Below are 19,429 nucleotides of genomic sequence, written 5' to 3'. Positions count from 1 at the left end.
TCTTCCTTGAATTAGCTGGCCTTTATTACAGTCACCTAAGGAGATGAATTTTGCAGGTTTCCCATTCGCTGCGTGGCTGTTTGTTTTTTTCCTGTCCTATACTCCCGCGTGCCTCAGGTACCTCTGGGGCTGTTACTCTGGAATTGAGCAACCCTGCCCTGTGTTCGCTCCGGACCCTTCCATTTCTAGTGTCCCGTCCATCTGCTCATGACTTTGTAGATTTGGCTGTGGCTTCTTTCCACCAACATTTTTAAAGAGTGATTGTTATCCTGTTCCCTGTAGTGGCTTCCCCTTTCTTCTTGTGGCTTAGGTGCGTGGTCTGAGCCGTGCTCCTAGAGTGCATTGGGGAGGACGAGTTGGGACTGCCAGGGCCGGGTGGGGGCCCTGAGCTGGCTGAGAGCTTTGGGGGAGGCACGAAGTGACCCATCCAGCACTTAGCCCACTCCTGGCAGGACAGGTTCAGCCACAGCTCTTCGAGATGAGTGCTTGGTGTTTGAAGCCAGGCAGTCCCCAAGCCGTGCATTCGTTTGCTATGGTCCTGCAGTGTGGCAGCCACTGCTCTAGATGCTGGCTGGGGGCACAGTGACGAGCAAGGCAGACCTGGCCTCTGCTCCCTGAAGCTTTCATTCAGGTGGGAGAAACAGTTTACAGAGAAATAAGTGATAAAGATAATTACAGATTGTAAGATTGGCCCCAGAGCTGCCCCCATTTGTAGTAGAGCAGGAGGGTCCAGTGTTGGGATGCTTCCAAGGCCCGCCTCTTTCCACATCCTCAGTACTTACTGGTGCAGAAGGAGGAGATGACAGAGACCTCTGAGCTGCTTCTCCCATTCTGTCAGCCTGGGCCAGCCAGAGTCCACAAGTGGAGGAAGCAAAAGTTGAAGGCATGAACTAGGGGCTGGCTCTTTTGCCCCTCCCTTTGCCCATGTCTGGATTACCCAAGTGCATGTCCATCCTTTCTGAACAGTGATGAGCCAGTTTGCATACAGGAGTCTAGATTTATGCTTGCCCAAACTTTTGTCTAAAGCCAAGCTTACATTTTCTCCATAATTCTCAACTTTGAATGAGGACCAGCTTCTCACTGTCCCTTCAGTGGGACATTGGGCTGTTACCGTCAGGAAACTGGCTTCAATTAACTTCACTGGGCTTCCCCATCATCCAGCCACCCCCAGTCCTTTTGCTCATGGCCGAGTCTGACCTTTGCATGTTTGGAAGAATTCACTGAGCCCTTGTTGCCCTTTCTGAAACTCTTGATGACCAACTCTCGCAGGATCTTTCCGCCTCACTACACGCTTAGTTTTAGACTGCCCAGAAATGCTTGGAGTTGGGCAAGTGAAAGCAGTTTTCCTGAACATCCTTGTTGAGTCGTCTTTTATATTTGATTTCTCTGTCAGGGTAGGACTCAGCCATCCATCCTGCTCTTTGCGTCCCCTCCTTTTGAAAACCAGGACACATAGGTCCCTCACCCCCATGGAGACTCAACCTCGTTCCTCTACAGAACGTTAGGACTGCTTTTCTGACCCTACTTCTCCCATTTTCCTGCACAAAGAACAAAGCCTTTGAAGCTTTTCTCATACCTGTTTGATGCAGTACGGAAAACCAGGAGGTTATCTGCCTTCTGAGGGGTCTGGGGACTCACTTGGCTTCAGTGCACCCCCCACCCTCTCCCACCCACAGTGGTGCCTTTAACCAGAGAAGCAAGTCATTCATGCAGTGATCAGCTAACACTCCTACCAGGGCCTCCTTGGGAGGCTCTTTGTTGCTAAATTCAGTTTTCCTGGGTGGGTGGGTGGGGGAGAGCTTGTTACTATTCTCATTCTTTTGGTGTTGTTACCATTCCTTTAAAAATAGACCTACATACATGCATGTGTGTATGTTTATATATCTCCTTCTACTCATCACAAAGGGCTTTGCAGTGAGTTAAGCCTCAGGAGGCCTGGCTGGCTCACATTTTGTAAAGTTTTGTTTAAGCCTTAGCTTCATAGTTTTCCCTAGTTTCTGAGAGAATGTTGGATCCACTGTATTAGGGCTCCAGAAAAGAATGCAGTCATTGGCTCCACCCCTTGAGTTCACAGTCTCCAGGAGGAAAGCCTTTCACTGCCTGCCTAGCGCCTGTGGTTCTGTCCTGCTTACACAGCTCTTAGACATCATCCACACGAAGAATGTTGTCCAGAGCGCTGGGGACTCAGGGACAAGGCACCTCTTACAGTCTTTCCAGCCTGGGCATATCTGCAGACCTCCTTCTCCTTGGCCACAGCGTGGTAAAGTGCCTCCAGTTTGCTCTGAAGTGAGCAATTTTATTTTAAAAAGTTGAATCTCAAAGCTGCCCCCAGGTGGTCTGAATGGCTGCCCTCTCCTCCTGCATTTTGGCAGGTTAATAGGGTCTCACTGGCCACACCTGCTGAGGAAGGAGGAGGAAGGGGTCCTGCCCCTTCCAGGGCCAGGCCTGGATGAGGCTACAGGGATGAGGGAGTCATCCCTTTACTCGACATCAGCTGAGGGTCTGCTAGTCACCTGGCTCAATGCGAAGCCGCTGGCGTGCTGAGAGCAAGAAACTAGTGTCTGATCTGTGTTGTTCAAGGACTCTTCTGGTTGCCTGTAGACTGAGGTAGGGATGACTGGCATGGGGAGGAAGATGAGCTGAGAGGTGGTGTTTCTGGTCTGGGTAGCGGCGCTGGTTTGGACACACACTGGAGGCAGCTGTGTGGGAGTGGCCAGGGCACAGACGGGCCTCAGCGGCTGCCCTGGCTATTTGCCGCCGTGCGCCAGCCCTGCCTCAACCTTCCCAGGACCATGAGCCTGTCCTTCCCCAGTTATGCCAGCCCTGCCAGTCTCCTGTCCCATGGCTGATGCTGTTCACTCCCCCTGGAATGTTTTCATCCCCCGCTTCCCACTCCTGGCGTCTGCCACTGCCGAGGCCAGAACCTTGGGCTAGTGACCAGATCTCTGGAGCCTGATCTCTTTATCTGTGAAAGAGTGAGCATTGCACTGGCCTCACGGGATTGTGAGGATGTGAGATACATAGTTGAGTGTGATTATTACAAGTAGCCTCCCGAGCGGTCTCCTGCTTCCAGCCTGTCTCCTGACTGTACTCTCATCCCATGATCCCATGAAGAGGAGGTCAGCTCAGGTCATGCCTCAGGCTCAGAACTCTCTTGACGGCCGCTTCCTGTCTCACTCAGAGGAAAAGCCTTCCCTTGGCCCACAGGGCTTCCTGGTGCTTCTCTGACCTCGTCTCCCACCCCAGGGCCTGGTGAGGATTTGAGCAGACTGGGTTCTTCTGCACAGCGCACCGTGGTGCATGTGAGCTGCACCTTCTTGAGTTGTGCAGTGCACAACAGGTACAGCTGTCCACCCCGACCCTGCCTGCCCCCTCTCGCTTCTCTCCAGCCAGGCTGGAGCCCTTGCTGTTCTTCAGACACACCAAACGTGCTTCCTGTCCAAGCTCTTGCCAGTGAGCGCCCCTGTGCCCCGAATGCTCTTCCCCCGATACCCCTATGGCTGTTCATTCAGCTTCTCCAGGTCTTTTCTCTAATGTCACCCTGTGTGAAGTTGTACCACCCAGCCCACTGCCCCACCCCCATGTTTCCCTTTTCCCTTTTTTGCTTTATTTTTCCTCTTAGCTCTTATCACCATCTAACATATAATACATTTTACTTATCTGGTTTATTGTCTGTCTTTTTTCAACAGGATCTAGGTTCTGAGGGCCGCAATTTGTGTTTATTTTGTATTTATCTGGTGTGCCTAAATTAGAGCCTGACAGGTAGTCCGGTCCTTAATGAATGAGTGGATAAGTTTGCGACAGAGCAGTGGAAGTGTCTGGCGCAGTGCTCAGCTTACAGTCAGCACCCAGTACGTGGGGAAGGCTGTTGTGTTTCTGGTTAGTTACCCCTCAGGGATCAGCTCAGTTCGGCTTTCTCTGAGCCCTTCCCCACACCTTTCTCCGCTGAACTGAATTGTTGCTGCCTCTCTTCCTTGCTCTTCTTCCCTCTGTCCCTTCCCTCTCTGGCTGGCTTTTGTCATGCTGCATTAGTGAGGCTTACCTCACTCCTTGCCTTGTTTGACTTTGAATTCCTGCAACAACCGGTGTGTCTGAATTTGTGTCTTTGTGCCCTTTGCCTGCCATTTGGCCCAGAATAGGAGCCCAGGAAGTGCTTACTGCAAGTGGGATGCTCTTGAATATGCCAGGATCCTTACCAGCTGTCCTGGCTCCAGCATCACTGCCTAACGTTTGCATCCGTTCCCAAGGCGGGGAGGGGTCAAGGGAGAGTTTGACAACTGCTGAAGTGACGGACTCTCTGATGGTGTGTTTCAAGTGGATTTGGGGAGAGAAGGCCCTCCTAGGCATAGCCCTTTGGATGACGGTGTCAGGATGAGCTGCTTGTTCCATATTTGAGAGCCTGGCTCTTTGGCTACTTAGACCCCAAAGGGTTGGGTTCTTTCAGTGGAGATTAGTGTGTTTGGAAGAAAAAAATGAGAGAAAGCTTGAGCTGGTGCTTAGGGGCATTGGGGTGGTGAGGAGAGTATGCCTTCTGGAGGTGGCATAAGGAACAAGCCCCTGCTTAACCTGGGCAGGGGGGTGGGTGCCTTAGGAGGCCTGGTCAGGTAGGTGGTTTGGGCTCCATGAGGGAGACCTTACATGCCAGGCAGGGAGTTTGGTCTCTTGTATTGGCAGGAGATGTTCAGATTGGGGATTCTGGTGGAGGTAGGGGTAGGAGTCAAGGGGGATGGGAGCTGTGGGGAGGAGCTCTGGAGTCTTTTTCTCGTGTCCAGAGATGGACCTGTGGGACCCACAGGTGGCACAGCAGTGCTGGAGGTCATGGCTTCAGGGACCAGCAGTGACACCCACAGGGCAGTGAGCTTCAGCGGAACTGACAAAGGGTAGGAGGCTGAGGGGTTAGAGGCAGGGGGTTGGCATGGATTGGGGTACAGGAGGGGGCAAACTAAGAAAATCTCAAATAACAGGGCCAGAGGGGCTGGTGGTAGGAAGATGAGACGCCGGGGCACAGGGCAGGGGCCTGCTAAGGAGTAGAGAATGGAAGATGGGAAAGGCGCCCCAAAGCCAAGGTCACTTCAGGAATTCCATCCCAAAGCAGGCAAGGGAAATGCGAACCTTTCCATTGCAGAATGAATCAATCCCTGCATGAGAGAACAACTCCCAAACCCCTGAAGCCTTGGCCTTTGCACAGTGTGGCCCTGGGGGCCTTCATGTCCCTCTTTGGGGGCTATTGTTGGTTGGTGTCCTGGGGTCTTCCTGCCCTGCTCTGCTTGGCTCACCTGGTCATAACCCGCTGCTTCTCTGTCATAGTGTAGGGCCAGTTGTCTGACTTGTCAGTTGTCTGGCACCAAGTTGCTCTGCGGAAGAGCTGTAAACCCAGAGACAGGCAGGCTTAGATTCCAGTGTCAGCTCAGCCCCTAACTCTCTGTGTGGCCTTGGCTAAGATACTTGTTCTCAGGGGGCTCAATTTCTTTATCTGCCAGGCTATCAGCAAACAAGCTAAATCCCTGGGTTCTAGGTTAGAGCCCCTTAAATCCCTCCTGCCTTGGGGCAGGATTAGCCTCAGAGGATTGGGAAGGGCTGAGCCTTCTGGTGGGAGCCCCGTGGAAAGGCCAAGGCTTGACTTTAAGCGTCTTAGGGCTTTGAAAGTTGTTCTCTCACCCAGGGATTGATTCATTCTGCAATGGAAGGGTTCCCGTTCCCATTCCCCTTGCCTGCTTTGGGATGGAATCCTGAAATGACTTTGACTTTGGGTCACCTTTGCCCTCTTCTGTTCTCTACTTCTTAGCAGGGACCCTGCCCCACGCATAAGCTTCTCATCTTCTTACCACCAGCCCCACTGGCCCTGTTAACTGGGATTTTCTCTTAGCCTTCCCTTAACTTTCCTTGCTTCTGACTTCAAACTCAGGGCCTCCTCTGCCCAGCTGGGGCAACCTTAGTGGCAAGAACACACATCCTACACTTAGCATCCCATTTCCTCTTAAGACAATACCTTCAGCCTTTTCCCACATGGCTCCCTCATTCCAACATGCTTCTTTAAGATGGCTGTGTAATATTCTATCAAGGGAATGCCTTCATTAAGCCATGAGCTTGTTATGGGGCATTTTGATTACTTCTGATTTTTGCTCTTTCAGCTAATGCTGCATTAAGCCATCTTTGTGTATTACAGAATCGTTTCATTAGGTTGGCATTTATCTAGCTAATGGTGATGATGGCCCAAGATTAGATAAAGAATCAGATTTTTTTTTTTTCCCCAAGAACATCATGAGGATATATTCAAATTTTACTTTAAATGCTAGGAAGGTCTTTGTCATGTTTGCTGTGATTGAAGAAGCAGGGTAATGGTAATGTGAACTTAGACGTAAGGAAAAGGCTGTGTATCTACAAGTAATACATGGCATGTCTGTTCTCAAGTGTGGAGGTGAGCCCCATATATCCTCTTAAGGAGTAACCTACCTGTGGGGAATTGAGGAATTATGTGTCCGTGTATCTTTGTCATTTTGTTTAAAACAATAACAAAATAAACAATGATCTCTTCTTGAGGATGTTTTAGAGAAGTAGCCTAAAACAAGAAAAAGTAAACAGGATTTTTGAGGGAGAAACCATGTCTCCCTAAGACAGAGTGAGCCTGTCAGGGAGAGAAGTCGTCTTCGCAGTGGAAGCAGATTGCTAACTTCCTGAAAAGGTTTTGGCTTTTTGTTGGCCATTAGTAAATGGCTAGAATGAAACAGAGAAACAGATGTCACTCACTTGGACCCTTGTGTTCTTTTTAACTTGACATCTGTATTGGGGTGATGGGGAAGGCTTCCTCCGTCCTGCTGATCTGTTGTTGATTGTTATGTAGACCCAGGCTCCGGGCTTTGCATTTCAACATAATCCAGCAAATGTTGACTGAGTCTTTACAGTGAATACAGTTATAGGGGATAAAAACTTGGGAAGAAAAAAAACCCAATGCACCCCTGTTTCTGAGGAGCTTATGAACTGGGAGTGGGAAGGTAAGACAAGTCTAAAATTAATGACTATTCAGACTTCCCTGGTGGTCCAGTTGTTAAGAATCCACCTGCTGATGCAGGGGACATAGGTTTGATCCCTGGCCGGGGAAGATTCCACATGCCTCAGGGCAGCTAAGCCCATGCGCCACGACTGCTGACCCCGTGCTCTAGAGTCCATGCTTTGCAACAGGAAAAGCCACCACAATGAGAAGCCTGCTCACTGCAACTAGAGAGTAGCAGCCCCCGCTTGCCACAACTAGAGAAGACCCATGTGCCAGCAACAGAGACCCATCTATCTCAGCCAGAAATAAATAAATAAAAATTTTTAAAAACTAAAATAAAGTTAATGATTACTCAAGAGAGATTACGAAGAGGGCCCTGGGAGAAGTCTGCCCCACCCTGTCAGAGAAGGGAGGTATTCCATCTCATTGGACAGCTGGGGTGGGGGATTACAGAAAGGTGTTTAAGAGTGGTTACCCCTGTCAGCTCCTTAAGGACTGGCTGAGATAGCGCCTGCACATCTCCAGCTAAGAGAAAAGGCCCGAGTAGAGGAAACTGAGGCAGAAGGACAGGGTGTTATGTTTGGGGTTTGGCTTAAACAATGGCTCATGGAATAGCAGTCCTTGCCAGCACATTATGGAGTGTATCAGGTCTGAGGCATGGTTCTAAGAACTTTATCTCTGTTATTAGCTCATTTAATCCCTGCAGTGACCCAAATGAGGTCTTTTATAATCATCTCCGTTTTACAGATGAAGGGATAGACATAAAACAGTTTGTTAACTGCCTAAGACTATAGTGTTATACAACTGAGATCAGACCCAGTTGGTCTGGCTCCAGAATATCTGCTTCAAACCAGAAAGCTGTCCTGCCTCCCATATAGAGGAAGAACAGACACTGGAATCAGAAAGGTGGGTAGACACCATATTTTAGAGGCTTGGGGTACCAATGTTTAGAGATGCAGAGGTGGGAGAGGGGCCAGAGATGGACATGAAAGGGATCATGGTTGTGGGTTTGGGGGAGTTTGGTGAGAGCTGTGGAAGGGGCCTCAGGAAGAAGGAGTTTCAAGGAGGGCTTTGTCAACAAGGCAGAGAGTTCCAGGAGGTGAGATCTGAGGGCATGTCTGAGCCAATCAGAAAGCCTAGAGGGCCTGTGTGGAGGGGGCCGCCAGGCTGCAGACACAGGAGCGTCAGCCTGGGCTCTCCTGACTACAGTGCTGTTCGCTCCAGGAGGCTCTGTATTCTGAAGACGGCGAAGCAGGTGCAGGCACTGGGTCTCATTGCCTGTGTCCTCTTATTGGTGGAGAGAGGCAGTCATACAGAGAGGACAGGTGAGAGCTGGCACGGCTAATTTGGCAAACCCTGTGGCTTTTCTGCAGCCTAATGATTTCTGAAAGCTATTTGCTATGCTCAGGCATAAGTGTGACTGCCTCATCTGAATGCTGCAGCAATCGCTGTTTTTCCTGGAAAATTGGGCCCATGTGGGCTCTGTGTGTGGTTTATTTGAGTTCCATTTTTATAGCCTTATTACCTTGTCCTCATGATGCAAGAGGCCTCTCTTTTCTCAAGCTTTGCTGTGAAAATTGTTTCTTAAAAGGCACAGAGTGATCTCTCATCACTGGGGTGGTGCTCTCTCCAGAGCAAGGCTTTCCTGCAGACTCGGCACACATTTTTCATCACCCCTGACACCAGTTGTCATGTTTTTCTGATCGTTTGCAATTTACTGAGAACTTTCAGGCAGCTCTCGAATCGACCTAGGTGTTTGCCACGATTTCTTCCAGAAGACTTTGTGCATGTAAATATCTGTTCAGTTCCTTCCTCTCTGATACATGGCGCTGCCAGTGACCTTATGAGGGCCTGACACCCAGTCTTGTCCTCTGACCTTGAGTTGACAATGTTGGTAATTAGCATTTATGGAGCCTGAGCTATTTCTAGGCACTGCACTAAAAGATTTATGTTCATGATCTTAATTATTTCCAGTCTCTATAAAGAAAGTACTGTTACTTCCTCCCATTTTACAGATGAAGAAAATGAGTCTTGCAGAGGGAGAGTAACTTGCCCCAGGTCACACAGGTAGTAAATGGCAGAGCAGGCCTCCACCCAGGCCTTTCTGACCTTGGAGCCCATATAGTCCCATTCATTCATTTATTCATTCATTCAACCACACAGGATTGTTGTTACAACTTGCCAAGCACTGTTCTAGACCCAGGGGATACAACAAGGGGAAAAGAAAAGCAAAACTTCCTGCCTTTAGCTTACGTTCATATTTGGAGTGATAGAGGAAAAAAAAAAAAACAAAATATACAGTATGCTGTATGGTAATAAGGACTATGGGGATAAACAAAGTAAGGTGGTCAGCTAAGAAGTGTTGGGAGGATTTTAAATAGAGTAATCGAAGGTCTCATTGAGAAGGAGACCAAGTTGTCAGGTCAGATAGCAAACAGACATCCCAAATCTCACTGTGTCAACTCAAGAAAACTTTTATTTCTCATAGAGAAAAGTTCCAGTGAGGCTGCTCCTGGTTAGCAAGCATCCTTCCTGATGGTTGTTGAGGGACCCACACTCCTTCTATCTTGTGTCTCTGTCAAGACCCTCAGATTCCCTCCCATTCAGCTGAAAAAGAGAGAGGACTTTGTGGGAACGTTTACAGGCCAGTGTGGAAGAAGCCTTGCATCCCTCACACCCAGAACTCAGCCACATGTGTACTCCCAACTGCAAGCTGCTGCTGCTAAGTCGCTTCAGTTGTGTCCGACTCTGTGCGACCCCATAGACGGCAGCCCACCAGGCTCCCCCATCCCTGGGATTCCCCAGGCAAAAACACTGGAGTGGGTTGCCATTTCCTTCTCTAATGCATGAAAGTGAAAAGTGAAAGTGAAGTCGCTCAGTCGTGTCCGACTCTTAGCGACCCCATGGACCGCAGCCTACCAGGCTCCTCCATCCATGGGATTTTCCAGGCAAGAGTACTAGAGTGGGGTGCCATTGCCTTCTCCGCCTAACTGCAAGGGAAGCTGGGAGATGTAGTCCAGCCATGTGCTTACAAGTAAAAGGAAATGGATTTTGGTGGGCAGGCTTCCCTGATGGTTCAGCAGGTAAAGAATCCACCTGCGATGTAGGAGACACAGCAGATGCGGGTTCGATCCCTGGTTTGGGAAGAGCCCCTGGAGGAGGAAAATGACAACCCACTCCAATATTCTTTCCTGAAAAATCCCATAAACAGAGAAGCCTAGAGGGCTGAAAAATCCCATGAACAGAGGAGTCTGACAAGCTCGCAAAGATGGATAAACTCCTGGTATAGTGTATAGTGAACAAGGTGAAGAAGTTAGTCACGGGTTTAACTGGGGAAGAGAGTTAGGCATGGGAACAGCAGGTAAAGGTGAACAGGGGGCCTGGAGTGGAATGAGGAGGAGGTGAAGATGTGGTGGAAAGTGAGGGCAGAGAAGTAAGGGGGCCAGGCCACTAAGGTCATTGTCAGGACTTGGTTGCTTTGTGAGTGACAGGGAGAGCCAGAACACTGCAGCGTTTTGAAAGAGTAATGGTATGATCTGAGTCATATCTTGAAAGGCTCACTGTGCTGTGTTGAGGAAGGACTCAGGGAGAGAAGCTGAGTCTGTTGGCATTATCCAGCGAGAGAGGAGAGCAGCTAGGTCCCGAGTGGAGGTGGTGGTGGAGATGCTGAAAAGTGGTTGGATTTGAGCTCTGTTCTGAAAGTGGAACAGGTTTTGCTGTGGAATGGGTGGTGGGGTGGGACCGAAAGGACTCAGGATGGTTCTGAAATTGTGGCTTTTGCTTAATGACTATTACACTCAACTTTCAACCCTTGGAAGTAAAAAGAGGGGAAGAGTTTTTGGAAACTGGACACCCTCTGGGCCTGACCTATCTCTCATAGCCTCTTCTCTTCCACAGTACTTCCTTCAGCACAGATAGGCAGTTCTTTTTCACAATGAGCTTTTAGGCAGTGGGACTGGGGGGGTGTCTGTGGCTCCTCTCAGCACAGAGTCTGGAGGGGATAGCACTGCCAGGAGCCTCGTGTCATTGCTGGGGGTCTTCGGGCTGAGCCTCAGGGCCCCACCCTCGGGCTGATGTGGAAGGCACCCAGTTTCCCTCTGGGTGAGAGAGAGGAGCCTGGAGAGGCCATTTCTAGTCCATGCTGTGTGTAATGTAAGAACATAAGTGTGTTTTGGAGTGGGAGCAGAAACAGCTTCCCTGGTTCTTCCTTGGCAATCATGACCTGCCAAGGCAGAAATGAGAGAGGGAATTTTTTAGTGGACGATGCTCCCACTAGGAGCATAAAGGGAAAGAAAGTCTATCTTAAACAGGGCAGAGTATGAGCTGTGGCAACAAATATTGCCTGTCTTCTAGGTGCTGGGCACTGGCTCAGTATTTTGGTTTCATTGGAGAGGGAAACAAATATACACTGTTCCTGCCCTCCTGGCAGAATAGACTAGAATGATTTGCTGCAAGAAATTATATTTACACCCAAGTATTTCTTTCTTTCTTTTTTTTTTTTTTAGTGATTGTAAATGATACTAGATTTTTAATTTCAGTGTCCACATGTCCATTGCTAGTATACAGGAAAACAATTGAGTTTTTGTTTTTATTTTGGATCCTTCATCCTTGCTAAACTCACTCATTGGTTGTAGGCTTTTTTTTTTTTTTTTCTTTTTTGGTTATATTCATCAAGATTTTCTATCTGGACAGTCATATCATCTACAAATAGAGATGACGGTTTTATTTCTGCCTTTCCGGTCTGTTTGTTTTATTTCCTTTTGTGGCCTCTGGTGCTGGCTGGGACTTGGAGTACTTGGTTGAGTGAGAGTGCTAAGAATGGACAGTATCATCTATTCCTGATCGTGGGGGCAGCCCTTCTTCATTCTTTCACCAGTAAGCACATGGTTAGCTATAGATGTTTTTTACAGATGTCATGCCCTTCGTTGTATGGGTATGGGTGGGACCATGGGTTATTCTGTGGTGTTGGCTGATATAGAGCAGTTATTATCTAAAAGTTGTCCATCTTGCTGCAGGCAGCAAGCTTTTGTTGGAGCCTTTTTGGTCTGTGCTTGTTGGCATCTCCAGGTTCTTCCATTCCAAGTGGGACCAAAAGCAACTGTGGGCCGCTCACCACATTGTCCTTCCTCGGGGCCTGAGGCCCCTTCCCTGGGCTGCCTTCTTCACTCTGCCTTCGGAATCTTCTCGCATTTGTTTTGTGTGTCCCATGTAGGAGTTTTCATTGTAAACAGAAGGTGAAATGGGGAAAGTGTGTCTTCTGCATCCTCCTGGAAGTGGAAGTGGTTGGAGAAACTAGACAATTGGGTGGAAGCCCGTACGTGAAGGGCCTTCACACCAGGGTCTTGACTCTGTAGGTGGTAGAAGGGCTCTTGGAAGTTCATCTCTGCCGCAGTGTGGAGGGATGGGAAAGGGGAGGGGCAGAGAGACCCGGAGGCTGGTACCTCAGCTCAGGGAGGAGAGGATGGGGCTCTGGACTGTGACAGCAGACACGGGGCAGAAAGAAGACGTGGGGAACCCACGTAGGCCTTGAGGAAGTCTGAGAAGACCAGGTGGGTCTGAGGTTTCTAGCTTGGGCAGCGAGCTCGAAGATTGGGAAGGCAGGGGTGGGGTGTGGGTGTAACCCAGTGGGTATATTCCAGGCCTTTTAGAGCACGTCAGTAAGACTGGACTGGCCGTGCTTGCCTTCAGGGCTGACCTCACAGGGGAAGCCTGGTTGCTGTGTAAAAACCCAGGGCGCCCATGTTCTGGGCAGAGGAACCAATGTGGAGAAAGGCGCAGATAGAGAAAGCGTCACAGTGGGCCTGCTGGGACTCCAGCTCCTAGAGGCAGGAGTGGGTAGTTACTGGTTCCATAACCGGGAAGGATGCTGGATGCTGTAGGAGTTCACAAAAGCAGGAGGTTCCGGAATAGGAGTTGACACTGCTGGTCGTCCATCTGGCGCCTCCCGTTCATTGTGCGTTAGCATCAGTCTTTCCTACTGCAGACAGGCCTCTCTCCCTGGGGAGGCACCGCTGCTGATAGCCCCAGTGTTGCAATTCCAGAGAAGGGAGAACTCCTTTCTCTGCATCCATATATCAGTTCTAGAGAACGGCTATGGGTGGTCCAGCTTGGGTGATGTGCTTGGCCTTTGGGAGCACTACATCTCTATCGGCTGTTGTGGGGGTGAAGATTGCTCTAATCTGAGCTGGATGGAATACCCTACCCCCCCCCACCCTCACCCCCCTGTTGGGTCAAGCAAGACCTTTTTAAGAAGAAAGCAGAATAAAAGTATCTAGGGAAGATAAAAAGAATATTTACTATGGTTTATTGTAATATGTTTTGAAGAATTTATCATATGGCAATGTAGGAACTCTGTGTGTGTGCTTAGATGCTCAGTCATGTCCTACTCTTGGCGACCCCATGGACTGAAACTCCTCTGTCCATGGGATTCTTCTGGCAAGAATACTGGAGTGGGTTGCCGTTTCCTCCTCCAGGGATTCTTTCCAATCCAGGGATCGAACCCGTGGCTCCTATGTCTCCGGCATTGGCAAGTGAATTCTTTACCACTAGTGCTACCTGGAAAGCCCAGGAGCTCTTTGGAAAGTTATAAAGCAGGGGACTTGGTCAAATATAGGTTTTCTTAAAATTATCACTATATGAGGTTGTGGCTGAAAATCAGTCAGTGGGGTCGCAAAAGAGCTGGACCTGACTTAGCGGCTAAACCATCAGTGTAGATCTGGGGAGACTGGTTGAAAGGCTGCTGCTGTTGTTCTGAGGAGAATGGATAAGACCTGAGCTACTTTAAGTCCTTCAATTCTTATTTCATTTGGACTTCACCTCCAGCCACAGCATCAGGCAGGTCAAGGAGAGAGAGAGAGAATCTGGAGGAGACAGACAGACAGGGCATGGTGAGTGAAGGGGGCTTCAGGAGGACTCACCCCCAGCACCAAGTGGGCAATAGCTCTTCTCCAGGAGGCTAACTCTTCTTTGGAAATGAGTTATGAATTGGTGGCAGACTCAACATGTCTTTCTTATGAATTCTTAAGAAATGTGAATGTTAATGGCTTCTTGTGGTATCCTAACTGGAAAAGTAAGTTGATTAATTATACTTTTATCCTTTTAAGAAGTATCTTTTATTTAAGGAGTCAGATAATAGGAGATATATCAGGACTGCCAGTCACGAAATAGATGGTTGGGAGGGGGACACTGGCCAGAAGACCCTGCCTCGCCCATCAGCCTACCCCGGGGCCCGCCAGTCTACTTTGGAAACACTTATCCCTTGGGCATTGTCCTTGCGGGGAAAGCTTGTAAGAATTTTAACCGACGAAGTGACATAATCTGACTTCCGTCATAGCAGACTCTCTCCTGTATTGAGGCTAGGCTATGGGTGGAATTGGCAGTGACACCAAACACAGAAGCAGAGAGAGCAGGGACACCAGTTAGAGGCTCTGGCAATAACCTAGGGTGGTGATGGTGGAGGAGGTGAGGAATGGTCGCATTCTGAATACACTGAGTTGGCAAAATAGTTCATTTGGGTTTTTCCTGAGATGTTATGGAAAAACCCAAATGAAGTTTTTGACCAACCCATTATTTTGAAGGTAAAAACCAGTTTTGGTGAGGATTGGAGAGAGAGAGGAGATGAGAGCGACTCCAAACCTTTGACCCGGGCAACTAGAAGACCAGGAGACCATGCCCTTAAACTGAGATTGGTAAGATTCTGGGAAGAGCAGGTCTGGGGGAAGGTCAGGGGTCTATGTGAGATGTGTCAAGTTTGATACATCAAACACACCTCACAGAGACCTCCTCTCTACTTGACATCTTCCCTAAAGCAAGCAGTAAAGTATACTAGCCAGGAGTCCAAACAAGAGACCTGTGCTTGGAGAGACATCTGGGCATCCTTCATGTATAGGTGATAGGAGGCTAGGTGAGATCACCCAGGGGCCAATTGAAGGAATACAGAAAGGAGAACTATGATTCGAGCCCTGGGGCTTTCTGACATTAAGATGTGGGGAGACGAGGAAGAACCAGCAAAGGGAACGAACAGCCAGTGAGTGAGGTGGGTGGAAAGCCTAGAACGCTAGCCTGGAAGCCAAGTGAAGAGAGATGTCAACAAGAGGGGGTGATTCACTGACGGCAAGAGCTATATGGGGAAGACACAGACTTGCCCGTCAGATCTAATGACATGGAGGAGAAGCTAAATGCACGCTTTTGCACCCAAGCTCAGCCTTTCCAATAAGTAGTAGTTCCCGCCTTGAAGGAGAATACAAGTATGCAAAAAGGGTCATTTAAGACTGATGGAAATAGGTCTAAGAAAGATGTGAAGATAGTACCATGGGAGTCCAGCAGAAAGAGATAGTACTTCTGGCTTTTGTTGGGAGGACTGAGGTCAGATTTATTCATGTCTTCATTCATTCATTCCACAGAAATGTTTTGGGTGCCATGGACAGGGAGGAAAGGAGAAAGTAGAGCTGTTATTTCAGTTTTGTAGACAATAAAAAAGAGTCTGGAGGTGGATGGTAGTGTTTGCACAACAGTGTGATGTATGTAATGCCACTGAGCTGCACACTTAATAATGGTTAAGCTTGTAAATTTTGTTATGTGTTTTTTACCACCACCACACACACACACACACACACACAATTCTAAAGGAAGGAAAAAAAAAACCTTCTTGGGCCCCACCATGACCTTGGTCTGGAGCAAGATGTTGAAATGGAGGTCACTATAGTATAGAAGGAGATAATGTGGCAAGAAGGGGAGGAAGAATGCTGAGAGAAGGGACTGGCCACCAGTCCTTTCTGTCTGGAGTGAGGGGTCCACTGGGGGAGACCACATGAGCTGAGGCTGCAGACTCAGGCTGGGCCAGCTGTTGTAGGCCTGGCAGCCTGCCTGTGGAGTCGGGCTTGCCTTCTTAGGTTCTGGGAGCCTCTAAAGGTTTCTGCTCAGGGAAGTGGCATTCCAAAGGTGTGCATTTAGAAGATTAATCTCATTAATCCTTCCTGTTAAACCATTGCCTATTAAAAGCAGTGGGATTGAAGCATGCATTTCTAGGATGACAATATTGGTCCAGCAGAATTTTAGATGCCTGGCATGTCTTCATGGATTGAGTGGGTTAACTTTTCCACCCATTTTACAAATATTTATTGAGAACTATCTAAATAGCCATAGTATTCTAGGCAGTAGGGATAAGGAATGGGGTGAATTTATCAGATCTCTCCTCTTCACAAGAGTACAGTCTAAGGACCCCTATTCACAAATAAGAAGTTATGCTACATTGTACCCCGTGTTACCATAAATGTCTCACCAGAGTTCCACAGGAGCTGAGAGGAGGGGTGCCTGGCCTGTCTGGGACAGTGGGGTGGCTTCCAGGTAGAGACTGTCCAGTGGATTTGAAGGATGAGCAGTATTTTCTAGGCAGAGATGGACAGCCTGGGAGGACAGTGAATCAAAACTCACTGGGAGTTGTAAATTTAAAGAAAATGTAGAAATGTTCTCTTCTAAAGCTAAACTCTTATTTCATTGGCTTTTAGGTGGTGCTGTCTAACGTGCATGTTTTTGGACCGAAGCTTAACTTTTCAAATGTGGAATGCTAGGCCTTCATTGGTAAGTTTGTTTGATGCCTTCTTACCGAATTATGCTATCAAGGATTGGTATTTGGAATGAAGGGCAAGGTCGTTATCACTGGTACTGCTCTGTGAAGGGTACTGCACCTGTACTCTGGAGAAGCCTACAGCATAGGTGGAAAAGATCTGCAGAAGGGGATCTCAATTTATGTTTCTGTGGTAGATACAGAGAGAGAGGCCAGAGGGGAAGTATCCCAGGTGCAGGGGATGGATACAGCTGGCCTCACAGAGAGGCAGAGCTTGACTGTGTTCTGAAGGATGGACAAGTCCAGTTGGGGGATGAAATATGCTTTTCTGGCTTGAGAAGGTGGGTATAAGATGGAAAGAAAGTGGACTCAGCAAAAGACCCATGAGAACAAAAATTTCATCCAAAGGAGTGGTGAGTAAGAAGTTTGGCAGGATCTGCTGCTGGTGGCTGATTACTGTAAACCAGGGTCAGCAAACTTTTTCTGTAAAGGATCAGATGGTAAATATTTTCGGCTTCCTAGGCCATATGGTCTCTATCATGGCTCTTCAACTCTGCCATTGTAGCGGGAAAGCAGCCACAGATAATATGTCTGTGATGGTGTGGCTGTGTTCCAATTATACTTTATTTACAAAAACAGATAGTAGACCGAATTTGGCCTGTGGGCTATAGTTTGCCCACCCCTCTTCTAGACCCTGAGTGCTAGGCTGAGACACTTGGAGACAGTAGGAAGCCATTGAAGTTATTTGGAGCAAAGAAGTAAAATGGCCGAAGTAACATGTTAGGGGCATTCTGGACAAGAAGCATAAGCTCTGTTCCAAGGCAGCAGCAGCAGTCCAGGCGTGAAGTCATGTGGCTAACGGTGGTTAAGATGGAGCAAAGGACCAGAAGAAGAGAGAGTGCAAAGGGAGAAACGTAGGGTTTGTGGTCTTCTTAGACTTTAAAGACAGGAGCCAAGGAAGGTGAAAGTTTAAACTTGATAGTTCATAACCACTGACCAAAATGTGGCTGTTCAGGGTGCAGAAGGATAGTTGGTGCATCCAGTTTTAGATATACTGAATTCGAGGTGGCAGTGGTTCATCCACAGGACATGTCTAATAGATCATTGGAAATGCGCGGCCAGCACCTGAGCTGGGAAGGGTAGACCTAGAGATGTAGAACAGAAGCATAGGATTAATAAGTGCTCCCTGTGATGTGCCGAGAGCTGAGCCTTAGTGAGTGTGCATAACTCTGGGATGGGAAAAACAGAAGCTGGAAGAGAACCAAAAGCCAAGGGGGGAGAGAGTTTCAGGAAGCAGAGAGGATGGGGCAGCAGAGACCAGGGAGAAAGGGACCTGAGGGAAGGCTGCGGTATTGGTGATAAGGTGGTTACAGCTGGCCTTGAGAACATGCTGCGGGGAGGCAGAAGGGGGAAGGCAGCGAGGTTGCACAGGGTCCTTCATAAACGAGGGATTAAGAATCAGAGACATGAGTAAAAAGAGACCAGTTACGGAGAGTTTGAGTGGTAAAAGAAAGGAGATACAAAGATTTCAGCATCTGAATGCCAAAATAAGCTTTTTAGCTTTGAGGCAAGAAAAGCATGCTGTGACCAGTCCTCCTGTCCTTCTCTGGAGCCAAGTGTGTTTGGGAGTTTGTGTGTACCTTGGGCTTGCGATTGTGTTCTTACGCTTTGTTTGAGGTGTGGCGTTCCGAGCTCTGCTACAACTTGCACCAGTGGAATCCAGTCCGTGTCTGGACCCCTGCCATGAGACAAGATGCGATCTGTTGGGGAAATAGTTGCATTTGCCTGAATTGGAGGAGAAAATGGGATAGAGCAAGAAATGGAAATGAAACTCCTTACTGCAGAGTCTGCCCAAGTATGGGAATTTGAGACAATTCCTCAAGTCACTTAACTAGAGAGCAATTTATGTTTCGAACACTTTGAGTGTTCTTGGGTTTGAATTCTAAGTAGTTTTTGGCTTGGTTTTCACAAATATATCAGTTAGAGATGGAGTCATAAAAGCAACAGGTGGAACTGGTTTGCAGCCTCCGTTTCATGAAATCTCACTGAGTTCCAGGCACAGTGCTGAGTGCTTTGTAGGTATCATTTTTATTTCATCTTTGCAACAACCTACTACAGAGGCATTTGTGTTTCCACTTCAGCAATAGGAAATCAAATTACAAGAGACTGAGTAACCTGCCTGAGGTTAGAAGGGATTTGAACCCAGAGTATCTGACCTCTGGTTTGCACTGCTTTCTGTTTTCCACCTAATTCCCACCTAAATCCGGAATTGCTCCTCTGTCTTATGTAGAAGGATTGGAGACAGCATGAGCTCTTAAGGTTATATATTTAGAGCCTACAATGGGTGTTCCTACTTCTTAGGAGTCTATTAAAACAGTGGCAGAAGTGTGGGACCCCTGGAAGAGACTAAGGCCAAACTTCAAACACTTTCTTGACTATTTCCCCAGGCTGAAATGTCCCTTTAGTTTAGAGAAGGCAGCACTCTTGGGCTTGGAAAAGAAATCTCACTAGAAGGTGTGACAGTCAGATTCCAGTCCTAGCTCTGCGGCAGTGATAATCTGCTTTTTGTTGAAATACTTGAGTTTCTCTCTGCTCACCTCCAACTTCAGGTTCCAAGGGCAGGGTCCGGTTTTGTCTTGTTCCCCACCAGCATCCAGGTATCGGGTGTGTAGCATGTGCCCACTGAATTTTGTTGTTTCTAGTGAACCAGGCAGCCTGGGACAAGGAGCTTAACCTGGGTGTCCCAGGCACTGGGCCGGGCACTGTGGTCATGGAGGAGACACCAGACAAGTTCTGTCCTCATGAGGCAGATGCATGAGCAGGGCAGACAGAATAGAGGGGGTGAGATCTAAGGTCAGACAGGCAGGATAAGG

General features: G+C 48.3%; 1 protein-coding gene across 6 annotated transcripts in view; it reads left to right on the top strand.

Annotated features, from left to right (window-relative positions):
• ARNTL (aryl hydrocarbon receptor nuclear translocator like) overlaps positions 1-19,429 on the top strand; it is a 108,769-nt gene that overhangs the window by 16,163 nt on the left and 73,177 nt on the right. For 4 of the 6 annotated variants that reach the window (XM_043480989.1, XM_043480991.1, XM_043480984.1 and 1 more), the window contains exon 2: positions 16,498-16,570. The exons of 1 other annotated variant lie outside the window; for it this stretch is intronic. The gene's annotated coding sequence lies outside the window, so the exon portion shown is untranslated. Of the gene's footprint in view, positions 1-14,652; positions 14,680-16,497; positions 16,571-19,429 lie in introns of those variants that run through there. One more of the 6 variants, XM_043480985.1, reaches the window with a different exon arrangement.

Source organism: Cervus canadensis, chromosome 11 (assembly GCF_019320065.1).
Source record: "Cervus canadensis isolate Bull #8, Minnesota chromosome 11, ASM1932006v1, whole genome shotgun sequence".
Taxonomy (NCBI): Eukaryota; Metazoa; Chordata; class Mammalia; order Artiodactyla; family Cervidae; genus Cervus; species Cervus canadensis.
This window is presented reverse-complemented; position numbering and strand designations above follow the sequence as displayed.